Genomic DNA, 17,240 nt, shown 5'->3' with positions numbered 1-17,240 from the left:
CCATAACGGGCCATCGTTAATAGGCCGTATTTGATGACGCTATGAAATCGGCCCAATGTATTAACGGACCACAAACGGGCCAACTGTAACCACGGGCTGAATTTGGCCCACAAGCAGAAAATGACAGTAACGGGTCGTAAGTAAATGAATGTTGGAAATGAGCCCAAGAATAAATGGGCTCTGAGAAGGCCGAAAGATAACATGGGCTGGAAACGGCCCAACGAAATAACGGGCCGTTAATGGGTATAAAGTGATACGCTGTTCATTACGGGCCAGTTTCACCACGGGCCGTTAATGGGTGTAAAGTGATGCACTGTTCATTACGGTCTAGTTTCACCATGGGCCGTTAGTAGGCCAAGAGTTCATAGGGCCTAATATGGGCCGAAAGACGTCATGGGCCATACATGGGCCAGAAGTGAAAACAGGCTAGAATCATATTGGATGGCCCAGATGACGCTACTGGGCCTAATTCGGATAGGGCATAACGGGCCTTGTGTTAGCGGGCTGTAAATGGGCTATATTTGAACAGGCCGTTAACAGGCTTTCCATGGGCCGGCCCGCCAGCTTTTGACCAAGTCAAACGGGCCGGCCTTTTCATAGGAATGGGCCTCTGTTGGGCCGTGCCACGTGTCGACGTATCATAGGCGCCTATCTGACCCACTTACGAGCTGACACGTGTTTCGTCCGGCTAATAAGAATTTTACACGTGGAAATTTCCCATTGGTCGGGGCTGTTAACGGGTTATCGGATCCAAAACCTGACCCGATAGCTTAACGGCGTTCCGTTACGGTGGATGCCATGTGTCGGTCACCCTTGACGAAAGCACTTCTGTGACGCGCGATTTATCGTCATGGAAGTGGACACTTCCGTGAGGATAATTTTGGTAGTGTCATGGAACACTTCTACGACAGCACAGGTATGACTATCTTGATTCTGTCATAAATTTGTCCTGGATGTACATGCATGATAAATTTGGTAGTGTCATGGAAGTGTTTTTTTGTAGTGTATCCTCAAGCTCTTCTTGAATATTCTCCAGTAAACTCTAATCTCAGTCACTTTGACATCCAAGTCATGAAGCTTTGTCTCGAAAATCCTTTCAAGACTCTCTTGATTCTGAGTCAGGTTGGCCAAACCTTTCTCAATCCTGAAATTAGCTTGAATGAGATAGCCAAGTTGGTCTTGTTTGGACTTGAGAAATGCTTGGGATGCCTCTTCAACACTTGGCATCTTGGCTGCCTTCTCTGTTTTTGCTTTTTTCTCTCTTCTCCTGAACCTCTACTGATGTAGGATCTGCAGCATCCATGACAACTGTGTTGTCCTCAAAATCAGGCCTCATACTCTTTGTCCAACAGATGTATGCCTTTTCCCATCTTGGAGTTGATGAGCATCTTAATGTGTGGAGCATAACCACATGATCTATTTTGGCCTGCTGCAGTTCTCTTGATGGTTTCAACTATCAAGCTCATCACCTTGAATTTCTGTGGCACATCAAACAATTGAAGCAAGTTGATGGAGTGGCCTCTGATCATCCTGTGATCTCTTGATTTGGGCAACAAGGTGTGCCTCAAGATGGTGTTTATGGTGGCCAGTCCAGACAACAGATAGTACACTGAGCCTAGCTTGTGTGTTTCCAAGGCCTTGTCAGGTATCTCCTTGTACATGTTGGCCATGGAGTTGTGATCTTTCCTGCTCTTTGCATAGACATCAATGTCATCCTCAGCTTCTTCTGGAGCATTGATGAGCTTTGACCACTTAGCAACAGTAGACTGGTACCTTGTACCCTTAGACATCCAAACAATTTTTCTACCCGGGTAGAAGTGAGTTGTTGAATAGAACTGCATGATAAGCTCATCATTCCACTTGGTCAATTTTTGACACACAAATGTCAACTCCATTGAGTCTGAAGCTCTCATGTACTCCAAGGAAGTGGTCTTCATTTTCATCAATGTATTCCCAGTCTACCCACTTCATGTCATACACAATGGGCTTCTTATCCAACAGAATTATCTCATAGAAGTCCTGATGTTCCTTGGTGTGAAATCTGTAGTCCACAATAGTTCTTCTCCTTGCAGCATAGGGGTATGATTGTCACCACAATCTGAGACCTGCATCCTTTCTCTCCTTCATGTTTTCAGCCACTGGATAATTATCATCATGATCAGGGATCCTTGGCTTCAACTTTCTGAGCACTTGGGCTTCATCTTCTTCTTCCACTTCAGGCACTAGGGCCTTGTTTTTCTCAGCAGCAGGAATATTTCTAGTGCTTCTCTTTGGTGAAGAATTGGGGGCTTGAGCAGTAGCTTTGGGGCAGTCTTAGGATTTGATGAAGCAGCCCCAGACTTGATGGCATCCCCCATCAACTTCTGAGATTTTGGTGCTGGTGCAGCATCCTCTTCTTCATCTTCTTCCTCATCTGAAGAGTGCTTCTCAAATTCATCCATGGGATCAACTCGCTTGCACCATCTCCCTCCCTTCCTTTCCTTCTTTTCTTTTCCAGCTCCACTTGCTGGTTGAGCTTGCTCTTGAGTTGATGCTCTAGCTTTAGACATGGGCACTCTCTTGGCAGGAGCTTTCTTGTGCAAACCAAGCTTGGTTGAAGCTGTTGTTCTAAATTCTTTCTTGACAACTTTCTTCTTGGAGCTGACCTCCTCCTCAACAGCAACATAATCTTCATCCTCAGAATCTGAGTTTCTCTTTCTCCTTGTCCTGGTTGCTGCTTTGGGCAAGTTGCTTGGGGTGCTTCTGCTACCCTCATCATAGCTGCCAGAGGGACTAGTGCCCTCACTCAGATTGACCTGTTACTTAGACTTGTTCTGACTGTCACTCTGATCTGACATAGCTGACACTGCAAACTGAAAGCTGACCTTGTGAATAGATGTAGTTGAGATAGAGTGGATGAGCATCACAAAGTGCAGAGATTTTGCAAAACAATTGAGTCAAAAACTTAGTTTTAGTTTTCTATAGAAAGCATTTTGGATCTACCGATTTGTTAAACTCGATGACACCGAAGCAATGTTAGAGTCTAAACTGCTGGAATCGGTCAGACCGAGACACAGTTTGGTGACTCCGAGATTGCTAGGGTTTCACTGAGAGTCGAACTCGGTCACACCAATTTGTAAGTTTCGGCCAGACCAAAAATTACAAGTGCAATGGCCTATAGGCTATATTGGTGAGACTGGTTTCTACAACTCGGTCGGTCCGAGATGAGTTCGGTGGAAACCTAACCCTAAATTTTTGAATCAAAGCTAATCTAAAGGAAGTTTTAGCTGGATAGAGTAATCTCATACATGGTAAGAATCATGGCATTGACCTAAGTGTAGGAATCAGAGGTTAAGATTGCACATAGGGGTCGAGTTCATACCCTTGCTCGGGTGTGAACTCGCAACGGCGACAACGGCAGTGAAGATTCCCGTTGATAGCGGCGGAGACCAGCGGCAGGAGGTTGCTCGCGATGAGGAGACGATCTGGAGACTCGAGTCGGTAGAGCAGGATACGCGCGGGCGAAGGGTTGATACGTCCATTTTGCATCATGCTTTTATATCGATATTTATTGCATTGTGGGATGTTATTATACATTATGTCACAATACTTATGGCTATTCTCTCTTATTTTACAATGTTTACATAAGGAGGGAGAATCTCAGCAGCTGGAATTCTGGGCCTGAAAAGGAGCAAATATTATAGACCTATTCTGCACAACTCCAAAAGTCCTGAAACTCCACAGAAGTCATTTTTGGAAAATATAAAAAATATCCAGCGGAAGAAGTTCACCAGAGGGGGGCCCACCTATCCACGAGGGTGGGGGCGTGCCCTACCCCCTAGGGCACACCCCCCTACATCGTGGGCCCCCTGTTGGCTCTCCAATGCCCATCTTATGCTATATGAGGTCTTTCGTCGAGGAAAAAATCATAAGTAACCTTTCGGGACGAGACTCCGCCGCCACGAGGCGGAACCTTGGCGGAACCAATCTAGGGCTCCGGCAGAGCTGTTCTGCCGGGGATACTTCCCTCCAGGAGGGGGAAATCATCGCCATCATCATCACCAACGCTCCTCTCATCGGGAGAGGGAAATCTCCATCAACATCTTCACCAGCACCATCTTATCTCAAAACCCTAGTTCATCTCTTGTATCCAATTCTTGTCTCCAAGTCCGGGATTGGTACTAGTAGGTTGCTAGTAGTGTTGATTACTCCTTGTAGTTGATGCTAGTTGGTTTACTTGGTGGAAGATCATATGTTCAGATCCTATATGCATATTATTACCCCTCTGATTATGAACATGAATATGCTTTGTGAGTAGTTACGTTTGTTCCTGAGGACACGGGAGAAGTCTTGCTATTAGTAGTCATGTGAATTTGGTATTCGTTCGATATTTTGATGAGATGTATCTTGTCTAGCCTCTAGTGGTGTTATGTGAACGTCGACTACATAACACTTCACCATTATTTGGGCCTAGAGGAAGGCATTGGGAAGTAATAAGTAGATGATGGGTTACTAGAGTGACAGAATCTTAAACCCTAGTTTATGCGTTGCTTCGTAAGGGCATCTCCAGCCGCGCCTCCAAGAAGGCCCCCAGGCGTTTTTTCGTCCGCCGGCGCCAAAAAATTGGCCCAGTCACGCCCCCAAGAGCCCAGTTTTCGCCGGCTCGGGCCGAAATCAGCGCCGGCGGACTCAACCCGAACCCGGCGCGCTGGGGGTTACTCGGGGGCGCCGGGCGAATCGTTTTTGGCGCGAAGAGCTGCGGGCCCGCCGCGTCAGCGACTCTACTCTCTTCTCGCCCCTTCGTCGTCCTCATCGCCTCGTTTCCCGCGACGAATCAATGCCAAAGCTGCCGCGCGCTGCCACGCCGGTCAGCCTCCATTGATGCCTCACGGGCGGCGCAGTGAAGGCTGGGCGACGCGTCCCTCAGCCGCCACGCAATCACGCCACGTGTAACGCGCCGGCCAAGCCCACCACGTGGTGTCTCCGCCTATAAAAGCGGACTGCAAGCGCACCGGAGAGACTCACCCTGATCATCCACCGACGACGCGCTCACTTCTCCCCCTTTCCTCCTCTCGCCGTCACCAGTTGAGAAAGCATGGCCGAGCGTTTCCCAAGCGACAGCGCGGCGGTGAATGGATTCGGGCGCCGTCATCTGCACGAGGATGAGGCTCGCCTCCTTTTCGAGGCCTAGTACCCGGTCCCGCCGGACATGCGGGTGCCCGGGGCGTGGAGGATCAGCGCCGGCGGCGTGCTGGTGCCCCCGATACCCACCGGCGTGGCGCGGCATGCGGAGATCGCACGCATCCGCTCGTCCCTGTCGCGTGCGGCGAGGGAGGGGCCACGGTACGTCCCCGACAGCCCACTCTGGGAGCCCTACTTCCATCGTCGTCGCCCCGAGCAGCTCGAGGCCACCAACGGCGTCGTGCCATCCAGCAGGCTCAACTCCGAGGGTCGGCGCCGGTGGTGGGGCGTGCCCGGCCGCACGTTGGAGGCCGTCCTCGAGTACATCGAGGGCGGCAACACACCGCGCCTCGAGTACCCTGCTCCCCCGTCCTTCTCACGCCACCGGGGAAGCTCCTGGACGCTGAGGCGCATGGAGACAGGGGGTCCTCCTCCTCGTCCGGCGGCTCTCCCTGCCTCCACCTCCGCCCCGTCAAGCCGGAGCCCTAGGGCACGCCTGTCAGCGCGCGTACCCGCAACTCCGGCGCCCTTGTCGAGCCCAAGGTGGAGTCCAGCCTCCCCCCGGAGTACGAGGAGATAGCCCGGCGCGGCTTCTCCGACGAGGACGCCATGCGGTGGTCGCGCGATGACTACGTGCGCGAGGAGATGGTCCGGCAGCACCGGGCCCTGGAGGAGATCGCCGCCCGCAAACGTGGGCGCGAGGACGAGGACGGTGTCGTCGTCCTCGATAGCAACGACGACGATGTCCCCGGACCGTCCAACCCGCCGCGCCAACCGGGGGAGGGATGCAGCAGGGACGGCGGAGGCGTAGGCGGGGGAGACAACGACGACGACGGCGGTGACTACACGCGGTTCTACAGCCTCCTCGGCATGTAGAACCGCGTGGGCGGGCGGCGAGGCAGGCGGCGAGGGAGACGGCGGGGGTAGCCCGCGGTAGTTTTTTTCATTTTTTTGTAAAATATGTTTAAATTTGAACAAACTCGCCCGTGTTTGCGTTGCGTTTGCGCCGAGTTTGAACATTTTAAAAACCCGTGGGGGCCGCAACTGGGGGGCATCACGCCCCCAGTGTGCGGTTTAGCGCCGGTGCGCCCCCAGGGGGCGATTTTTTGCCCCTCCTGGGGGGCCAACGGCTGGAGATGCCCTAAGGGGCTGATTTGGATCCACATGTTTCATGCTATGGTTAGGTTTACCTTAATACTTTTGTTGTAGTTGCGGACGCTTGTAATAGAGGTTAATCATAAGTGGGATGCTTGTTCAAGTAAGAACAACACACAAGCACCGGTCCACCCACATATCAAATTATCAAAGTACCGAACGCGAATCATATGAACGTGATGAAAACTAGCTTGATGATATTCCCATGTGTCCTCGGGAGCGCTTTTCCTTACATAAGAGTTTTCCAGGCTTGTCCTTTGCTACAAAAAGGATTGGGCCACCTTGCTACACTTTATTTACTTTTGTTACTTGTTGCTTGTTACAAATTATCTTCTCACAAAACTATGTGTTACCACTTATTTCAGTATTTGCAGAGAATACCTTGCTGAAAACCGCTTATCATTTCCTTCTGCTCCTTGTTGGGTTTGACACTCTTACTTATCGAAAGGACTACGATAGATCCCCTATACTTGTGGGTCATCAAGAATCTTTTCTAGCGCCGTTGCCGGGGAGTGAAGCGCCTTTGGTAGGTGGAATTTGGTAAGGAAAACTTTATATAGTGTGCTGAAATTTACTGTCACTTGTTACTATGGAAAGTAATCCTCTGAGGGGCTTGTTCGGGGTATCTTCACCCCGACCAGTAGAGCAAAGAGTTTCTCCTCAACCTACTGAACCTACTGAAAATGAAAATATTCCTTTTGAAGTTCCTTCGGGTATGATGGAAAAACTGCTAGCTAACGCTTTTACAGGAGATGGAACCAAGCATCCTGATGAGCACCTAATATATGTGGATGAGGTTTGTGGATTATTTAAGCTTGCAGGTATACCCGACGATGTTGTTAAGAAGAAGGTCTTCCCTTTATCTTTGAAGGGAGATGCATTGACATGGTATAGGCTATGTGATGATACGAGATCATGGAACTACAGACGATTGAAATTGGAATTTCATCAAAAATATTATCCTATGCATCTTGTTCATCGTGATCGCAATTATATATATAATTTTTTGCCTCGCGAAGGAGAAAGCATCGCTCAAGCTTGGGGGAGGCTTAAATCAATGTTATATTCATTCATGAGCTCCCAAGAGAAACAATTATTCAAAATCTTTATGCTCGGCTTTCTGAAAACAATCGCACCATGCTCGATACTTCTTGTGTTGGCTCTTTTATGATGAAGACTATTGAATTTAAATGGGATTTATTGGATAGAATTAAACGCAACTCTGAATATTGGGATCTCGACGAAGGTAAGGAGTCAGGTATGACACCTAAGTTTGATTGTGTTAAATCTTTTATGGATACCGATATTTTCTGTAAGTTTAGCACTAAATATGGACTTGACTCTGAGTTAGTAGCTTCTTTTTGTGAATCTTTTGCTACTTATGTTGATCTCCCCAAGGAGAAGTGGTTTAAATATCATCCTCCCATAGAAGTAAAAGTAGATGCACCTATTAAAGTTGAAGAAAAGACTGTCACTTATAATGATCCTATTGTTCCTACTTCTTATGTTGAGAAACCACCTTTCCCTGTTAGAATAAAGGATCATGCTAAAGCTTCAACTGTGGTTCGTAAAAGCAATATTAGAACTTATACACCTCCAGAGCAAGTTAAAGTTGAACCTAATATTGCTATTGTTAAAGATCTCTTGTGTGATAATATTGATGGGCATGTTAAACAATTCTGTGGTGAAACTGCTAGAATTGCTAAACCTGGCGCTAAAGATAAACATAGACCTGTGGTAGGCGTGCCTCTTATTTCTGTTAAAATAGGAGATCATTTTTATCATGGCTTATGTGATATGGGTGCTAGTGCTAGTGTTATACCTTATGACTTATATAAAGAAGTCATGCATGATATTGCACCCGCTGAGATAGAAGGTATTGATGTTACAATTAAACTTGCCAATAGAGATACTATATCAGAAGTTGGAATTGTTAGAGATGTTGAAGTCTTGTGTGGGAAAACTAAATATCCTACTGATTTTCTTGTTCTTAGTTCCCCACAAGATAGCTTTTGTCCCATTATATTTGGTAGACCCTTCTTGAATACTGTTAATGCTAAGATAGACTGCAAAAAGAATGTTGTTACTATTGGCTTGGATGATATGATTCGTGAGTTTAATTTCTCTAAATTTAGTAAACAACATCGTGAAGAAGAATTGCCTAGTAAGGATGAAATTATTGGTCTTGCTTCTATTGCCGTACCTCCTAGTGATCCTCTAGAACATTATTTGCTAGACCATGAAAATGATATGTTTATGAATGAAAGAAAGGAAATAGATGAAATATTCTTTAAACAGGAACCTATTCTGAAACACAATTTGCCTGTTGAAATCTTAGGGGATCCTCCTCCACCCAAGGGGGATCCCGTCTTTGAGCTTAAACCATTGCCTGATAATCTTAAATATGCTTATCTTGATGAAAAGAAGATATATCCTGTTATTATTAGTGCTAACTTTTCAGAGCATGAAGAAGAAAGATTATTGAAAACTCTGAAGAAGCACCGTGCTGCTATTGGATATACTCTTGATGATCTTAAGGGCATTAGTCCCACTCTATGTCAACATAAAATAAATTTGGAAGAAGATGCCAAACCAGTTCGTGATCCTCAACGACGTCTGAATCCTAAAATGAAAGAAGTGGTAAGAAAAGAAATACTAAAGCTTCTGGAGGCAGGTATAATTTATCCTGTTGCTGATAGTCAGTGGGTAAGTCTTGTTCATTGTGTACCTAAGAAGGGAGGTATTACTGTTGTTCCTAATGATAAAGATGAATTGATTCCACAAAGAATTATTACAGGTTATAGGATGGTAATTGATTTCCGTAAATTAAATAAGGCTACTAAAAAGGATCATTACCCCTTACCTTTTATCGATCAAATGCTAGAAAGATTATGCAAACATACACACTATTGCTTTCTAGATGGTTACTCTGGATTCTCTCAAATACCTGTGTCGGCTAAAGATCAATCAAAGACTACTTTTACATGCCCTTTTGGTACGTTTGCTTATAGACGTATGCCTTTTGGTTTATGCAATGCACCTGCTACCTTTCAAAGATGCATGATGGCTATATTCTCTGACTTTTGTGAAAAGATTTGTGAGGTTTTCATGGACGACTTTTCCGTCTATGGATCCTCTTTGGATGATTGCTTGAGCAATCTTGATCGAGTTTTGTAGAGATGTGAAGAAACTAATCTTGTCTTGAATTGGGAAAAGTGCCACTTTGTGGTTAATGAAGGTATTGTCTTGGGGCATAAAGTTTCTGAAAGAGGTATTGAAGTTTATAAAGCCAAGGTTGATGCTATTGAAAAGATGCCATGTCCCAAGGACAACAACGGTATAAGAAGTTTCCTTGGTCACGCCGGATTTTATAGGAGGTTCATTAAGGACTTCTTAAAAATTTCTCGGCCTCTACTAATTTATTACAAAAAGATATACCATTTGTCTTTGATGATGATTGTGTAGAAGCATTTGAAATACTTAAGAAAGCATTGATCTCTGCACCTATTGTTCAGCCACCTGATTAGAATTTACCCTTTGAAATTATGTGTGATGCTAGTGATTATGTTGTAGGTGCTGTTCTAGGGCAAAGAGTTGATAAGAAATTAAATGTTATACATTATGTTAGTAAAACTCTAGACAATGCTCAAAGAAATTATGCTACTACTGAAAGGGAATTCTTAGCAGTTGTATTTGCTTGTGATAAGTTCAGACCTTATATCATTGATTCTAAAGTAACTATTCACACGGATCATGCTGCTATTAAATATCTTATGGAAAAGAAAGATGCTAAACCAAGACTTATTAGATGGGTTCTCTTGCTACAAGAATTTGATTTGCATATTGTTGATAGAAATTGAGCAGAGAACCCCGTTGCAGACAACTTGTCTAGGTTAGAAAATGTTCTTGATGACACACTACCTATTGATGATAGCTTTCCTAATGAGCAATTAAATGTTAGAAGTACTTCTCATAGTACTCCATGGTATGCTGATTATGCTAATTATATTGTTGCTAAATTTATACCACCTAGTTTCTCATACCTGCAAAACCAAAACTGTGAGTATGAATATAGATTCAAAAGGATGAGTTTGGCTGCAGATTTGAGGATCCCGGAGACTCGATCATCCTTCTATGATGGTGAGCCTATGCCTTGGAAGATGGACGCCAAGCCCGCATCATCGACAACACCTCCACCTTCTTCACCACAAAGGAGACATAATCACATGGGTACGGGCACTCCCCTTGGCAACTGCCAAGCTTGGGGGAGGTGCCCCGGTATCGTATCACCATCACAACTCCTATCTTTACCATTTTTCTTAGTTTGATCTTATTAGTAGTATCTTGATCTAGTAGAATAAAGTTTATGGCATGATCTAGTTTTGAGTTTTGCTTTATGATCTCTCTATGTAATCGAGTCCGTGAGCTATATATAATAAAGATTAGTGTTGAGTCAAGGGCTTGATTATTTTGCCATGATCTTGAGTGAATAAAAGAAAAGAGAAAAGAATAAAAGAAAACAAAGAGTTCATATTGATCTTATTGAGAGTAATGACTTCACATAGAAAGAGTATGATGATTGAAAGTTGTTGGGAGTTGGCAACATAGCTTTGGTCATCGTTGCAATTAATAGGAAGTAATAAGGAAAGAGAGGTTTCACATATAAATATACTATTATTGACATCTTTTATGATTGGGAGCACTCATTAAGATATGACATGCTAAAGAGTTGACGTTGGACAAGGAAGATAATGTATTGGTTATGTTTTCTTATGTCTGAGATAAAGTATGTTGTCATGGATCCTCCAACATGTTGAGCTTGCCTTTCCCCCTCATGCTAGCCAAATTCTCAGCACCAAGTAGAGATACTACTTGTGCTTCCAAAAACCCTTAAACCAGTTTTGCCATAAGAGTCCACCATATCTACCTATGGATTGAGTAAGATCCTTCAAGTAATTTGTCATCGGTGCAAAGCAATAAAAATTGCTCTAAATATGTATGATTGATTGGTGTGGGAGAAATAAGCTTTATACAATCTTGTGGTGTGGAAGTAATGAAAGCGACGGATTGCATAATAAAGGTTCATATCACAAGTGGCAATATAAAGTGACGTTCTTTCGCATTAAGATTTTGTGCATCCAACCATAAAAGCGCATCTCTGCTTCCCTCTGCGAAGGGCCTATCTTTTATTATTATCTTGTACCTTATGCAAGAGTCATGGTGATCTTCACCTTTCCTTTTTCATTTTATCCTTTGGCAAGCACAATATGTTGGAAATATTCTGATATATAATTATATCTAATTGGATGTAGGGGAGCATGAGTTATTATTGTTGACATTACCCTTGAGGTAAAAGGTTGTGGGGCGAAACTATAAGCCCCTATCCTTCTCTGTATCCAATTAAAACTCCATAACCACAACTATTGCGTGAGTGTTAGCAATTATGAAGGACTAGATGATAGTTGAGTATGTAGACTTGCTATTTAGCTCTGACATAGACTCTTTCCGATGTTATGATAAATTGCAATTGCTTCAGTGACTGAGATTATAGTTTGTTAGTTCTCAATAAAGTTTATGATTCGTACTCTGCATTGTGAATGGATTATTACTTGAGCATAAGAAATCATATGACAATATCTATATATGTTGTTGTTATGAGAATAATCATGGTGCCTTCATGTCCGTATTTTATTTTTATCGACACCTCTGCCTCTAAACATGGCGACATATTTATCGTTATCGGCTTTCGCTTGAGGACAAGCGAGGTCTAAGCTTGGGGGAGTTGATACGTCCACTTTGCATCATGCTTTTATATCGATATTTATTGCATTATGGGCTGTTATTATACATTATGTCACAATACTTATGGCTATTCTCTCTTATTTTACAAGGTTTACATAAGGAGGGAGAATGCCGGCAGCTGGAATTCTGGGCCAGAAAAGGAGCAAATATTAGAGACCTATTCTGCACAACTCCAAAAGTCCTTAAACTCCACGGAAGTCATTTTTGGAAAATATAAAAATATCCAGTGGAAGAAGTTCACCAGAGGGGGGCCCACCTGTCCACGAGGGTGGGGGGCGCGCCCTACCCCCCAAGGCGCGCCCCCCTACCTCGTGGGCCCCCTGTTGGCTCTCCGATGCCCATCTTCTGCTATATGAGGTCTTTCGTCGAGGAAAAAATCATAAGCAACCTTTCGGGACGAGACTCCGCCGCCACGAGGCGGAACCTTGGCGGAACCAATCTAGGGCTCCGGCAGAGCTCTTCTGCCGGGGATACTTCCCTCCGGGAGGGGGAAATCATCGCCATCGTCATCACCAATGCTCCTCTCATCGGGAGAGGGCAATCTCCATCAACATCTTCACCAGCACCATCTTATCTCAAAACCCTAGTTCATCTCTTGTATCCAATTCTTGTCTCCAAGTCCGGGATTGGTACTAGTAGGTTGCTAGAAGTGTTGATTACTCCTTGTAGTTGATGCTAGTTGGTTTACTTGGTGGAAGATCATATGTTCAGATCCTATATTCATATTATTACCCCTCTGATTATGAACATGAATATGCTTTGTGAGTAGTTACGTTTGTTCCTGAGGACACGGGAGAAGTCTTGCTATTAGTAGTCATGTGAATTTGGTATTCGTTCGATATTTTGATGAGATGTATGTTGTCTAGCCTCTAGTGGTGTTATGTGAACGTCGACTACATAACACTTCACCATTATTTGGGCCTAGAGGAAGGCATTGGGAAGTAATAAGTAGATGATGGGTTGCTAGAGTGACAGAAGCTTAAACCCTAGTTTATGCGTTGCTTCGTAAGGGGCTGATTTGGATCCACATGCTTCATGGTATGGTTAGGTTTACCTTAATACTTTTGTTGTAGTTGCGGATGCTTGCAATAGAGGTTAATCATAAGTGGGATGCTTGTTCAAGTAAGAACATCACCCAAGCACCGGTCCACCCACATATCAAATTATCAAAGTACCGAACGCGAATCACATGAACGTGATGAAAACTAGCTTGACGATATTCCCATGTGTCCTCGGGAGCGCTTTTCCTTATATAAGAGTTTGTCCAGGCTTGTCCTTTGCTACAAAAAGGATTGGGCCACCTTTCTGCACTTTATTTACTTTTGTTACTTGTTGCTCGTTACAAATTATCTTCTCACAAAACTATCTGTTACCACTTATTTTAGTACTTGCAGAGAATACCTTGCTGAAAACCGCTTATCATTTCCTTTCGCTCCTCGTTGGGTTTGACACTCTTACTTATCGAAAGGACTGCGATAGATCCCCTATACTTGTTGGTCATTAAGGGTTTTGGAGGAATTTCCAAAATTTGACCCGTGGGTATATATATATCATGACCCAGTCGGTGTGACTGAGTGGAACAACTCGTTGGTACCGAGATGTAGAATCGCAAGCGGTTACTGCAATTCGATGTGACCAAACTGTTCAAATCGGTTGCACTGAGATTGAAAACCTAGATCAACTCAATGAACTCACTATGACCGAAATACACAGAGAGGTTTTGGAAGTTTAAGTCTATGACGAATCAGTGGCTCCGAGTGATCCCCACCCAGAGGGTTCAAATCTGACTTGATCAAACTTTATGATGTAGCATGAATAGAGTTTGAGATGAGAAAAGCATAGGTAGCTAGAGGGAGTTCTTAGGCATTCTTGTCCATCCATTTGGCAAAAGAAAAAGAGCCAAACAATCAAAGCAACAAATGGATGTCCTTGGATGGGAATAATATGCACTCAACATGCTCACACAATAAGATGACAAATGAAATATGTGGCAAAGCATGCACAAACGCTTTAGCATCTATCAAGCAATTGGCGATGACTAGGTCATATATATATGAGTATATTGACTGAGGAGTCAAATGAGAACATTTTATCGTAGGTCATACTCATCGTTTAAGCACAAGTGGGGTTACCACTTTTACATAAAGCATTGTTGTGTTCACACCATTAGAGTTGCTCTAGCTCAATTCTTAGAGTAAAGCTCCCCTAGATGTGATATCCCCCCTAAGAGGGATGAACTAACCTTGGGTTTTGTCGATGATGACTTCATGTAGATGTTGAAGATGTGGATGCTCAATATTGATGTAGATCATTTGGAGCAATCCATTGGAGTGAGTTGCACTTTCAATACCTACATGGGTTAGTCCCACAAGGAACAAACAAAGATATCCATAGACATAGAGTGACGTACACACAAGATGATGTCCATGAAAGCATTAGGTTACCTTGTCCCTTGTCTTACCAACAAGAGGGTTTGTGACTCCTTGAACTAGTGCAATATGTGGAAGTTGTTTGCACTTGTCCTTGCCAAAATGAATATGAGTGAAGTGTGTTGGTGGAGTCACCCTCAAGAACTCTCTAGTTCTTCTTCTTCGGGATCCACATCAACTTGATGGGAATCCTTGGAGTCGCAGTCGTACTTGATGAAGTAGAACTTGATGTAGTCTTGGGAACCCACTTGACCAAGGCCTTCACAGCTTCTTCAAATGCACCAATCTCCTCTTGAAGCTTGTCCTAGCCTTTTAGCTTGTGGTCTTGTGGTGGAAGATCATCTTGAGCTTGTGTCCCCTTGAAAGAAGTAGGATCATACTTCTCTTGTTGAGGAACAAACTTTGTCTTGGGGTATTGATCTTCTTCCCACTCAACTCCATTGGCATTGAACTTTCGTTCAAAACCAACACCTTCATTCTTCCGGTGCCTTCCTTGCTTGCGTACAATTTCCTCAAATTGCTTACTTTCGGCAAGGCTCTTGTAAACACCTTTCTCTATAATTCCCTTCAATAAGCTATTTTCTTGCTCAAGTGTAACTTGGCTAAGAGAATCATTAGTGCAATCAAGAGAACTACTAGAAGCAACAATATTGGATTTAGCATGATTATTGTTACTACTAGAAGAAGAATCTTTCTCACTCTTGTTGCTAGATTTTACTTGTGGCATGTAAGTAGACAAGAGTAAACTCTTGGCAATGTCGTAAGAAGAACTTTTCTTATGAAGATCATCATTGATTGCTTTTAAGAACCCATGCTCTTGCTCTAGATTGAGCTTTTCAAAGCGTAGCTTCTCATGAGTCTTTAAAGGCTCTCGATGATCTTATAAGGTAGTTTCATGAGCTAACTTAAGAGTGTTTAGTTCTTTAGTTAGACGCTCAATCTCCTTCTTATCATTGTCATTCATTTTATCTTGGTTAGCATGATTAATAGCAAGTTCATCATAGTTTTCATCACTAGAGTTGTCAACAAGTAAATCATCATCACCTAGCAAATCATCTTCATCACTATTGAAATCAACATACTCGGGGTGTGATACCTTTGGGCCTTTATCCATGAAGCATCTTCCAATTCCTTCATTTGGTGAGTCAAAAATGTCATAGGAGTTGGTTGACACAACTACTAGACCGGCAACACCTTCATCTTGAGTATATTTAGAGTCGGAGTGATAACTTCTCTCGGAGTGGTTGTCGAAGTCGAAACCGGATACCCATTCACCAACGTGAGCTTGATGTCTTCGTTTTGTATGGCTCCTTGATGACTTGTCCTTCCTTTCTGAATCCTTGCTTCTGTGAGAGGTTCTTTGTTGATAACGATCATCTCTACTTCTTCTCTCCCTTGGAGGTGATTCTTCTCTTTTGCCTCTCCTTTTAGGAAAATCTTCTCTTCTTTTATAGGGAGTCATACACTCATTGGAATAGTGTCCAGGTCTTCCACAATTGTAGCAATTACACTCACGACTAGAAGATCTTTTGTCATTGTAGGACCTTTACTTGGAACTTATTTCTTTGCTTCTAATCTTGTAGAACTTGTTGAAGTTCTTCACCATTAGGATCAATTCCTCATTGAAGGCTTGTTTCTCACTTGATGATGTAGGAGCATCACATGAGGCTTTGTAAGCACCACTAGACTTGTTGTGAAGCTCTTATTTATCCTTTAGTGACATCTCATGAGCAACAATTCTACCAATGACTACCGTTGGCTTGAGATCTTTGTAATTGGGCATCATTTGGATCAATGTGCACACGGTATCATATTTTCCATCCAAGGCTCTTAGGATCTTCTTGATGATGAATCTATCGGTCATCTCTTCACTTCCTAAGCCGACAATCTCATTTGTGATGGGAGCAAGCCTAGAGTGCATTTCAGCAACACCTTCACCATCGTTCATTTTGAACTTGTCCAGTTGACTTTGAAGCACATCCAATTTGGATTCCTTGATGGAGTCGGTACCTTCGTGCATATCAATCAAAGTATCCCAAATTTTCTTTGCATTCTCAAGACGACTGATTTTGTTGAATTCTTCGGGACACAATCCGTTGAAGAGGATATCGCAAGCTTGAGCATTGTATTGCAACATCTTCAATTCTTCCGCGGTAGCTTCACGATTTGGTTCTCTCCCATCGAAGAATTCACCTTGAAAGCAAATACACACAATAGCCCAAACGGCGAGGTTATGTCCAAGAATAGGCATCTTCATCTTATACTTCCAACTAGCAAAATTAGTACCATCAAAGTAGGGACCTCCATGGTGGTAATTTCCCTCGCAACACCATACTCTCCTAGGTGGTGAAACCAAGGCTATGATCACCAAAGCTATGGAAATCAAGGCAAATGGAGACAAAAGCTCTGATACCACTTCTAGGATCGAAAATATGTCTAGAGGGGGGTGATTAGACTAGGTTGTGAAACCAAGGCTATGATCACCAAAGCTATGGAAATCAAGGCAAATGGAGACCAAAGCTCTGAACCACTTGTAGGATCGAAAGTATGTCTAGAGGGGGGTGATTAGACTACTTGACCAAATAAAAATCTAGGCTTTTCCCAATTTTAAGTCTTGGCAGATTTTAGCAACTTAGCACAAGTCAAGCAATCAACCTACACATGCAATTCTAAGAGTACAGCAGCGGAATGTAA

This window comes from Triticum aestivum, chromosome 6B (assembly GCF_018294505.1).
Source record: "Triticum aestivum cultivar Chinese Spring chromosome 6B, IWGSC CS RefSeq v2.1, whole genome shotgun sequence".
NCBI lineage: Eukaryota > Viridiplantae > Streptophyta > Magnoliopsida > Poales > Poaceae > Triticum > Triticum aestivum.
This window is presented reverse-complemented; position numbering follows the sequence as displayed.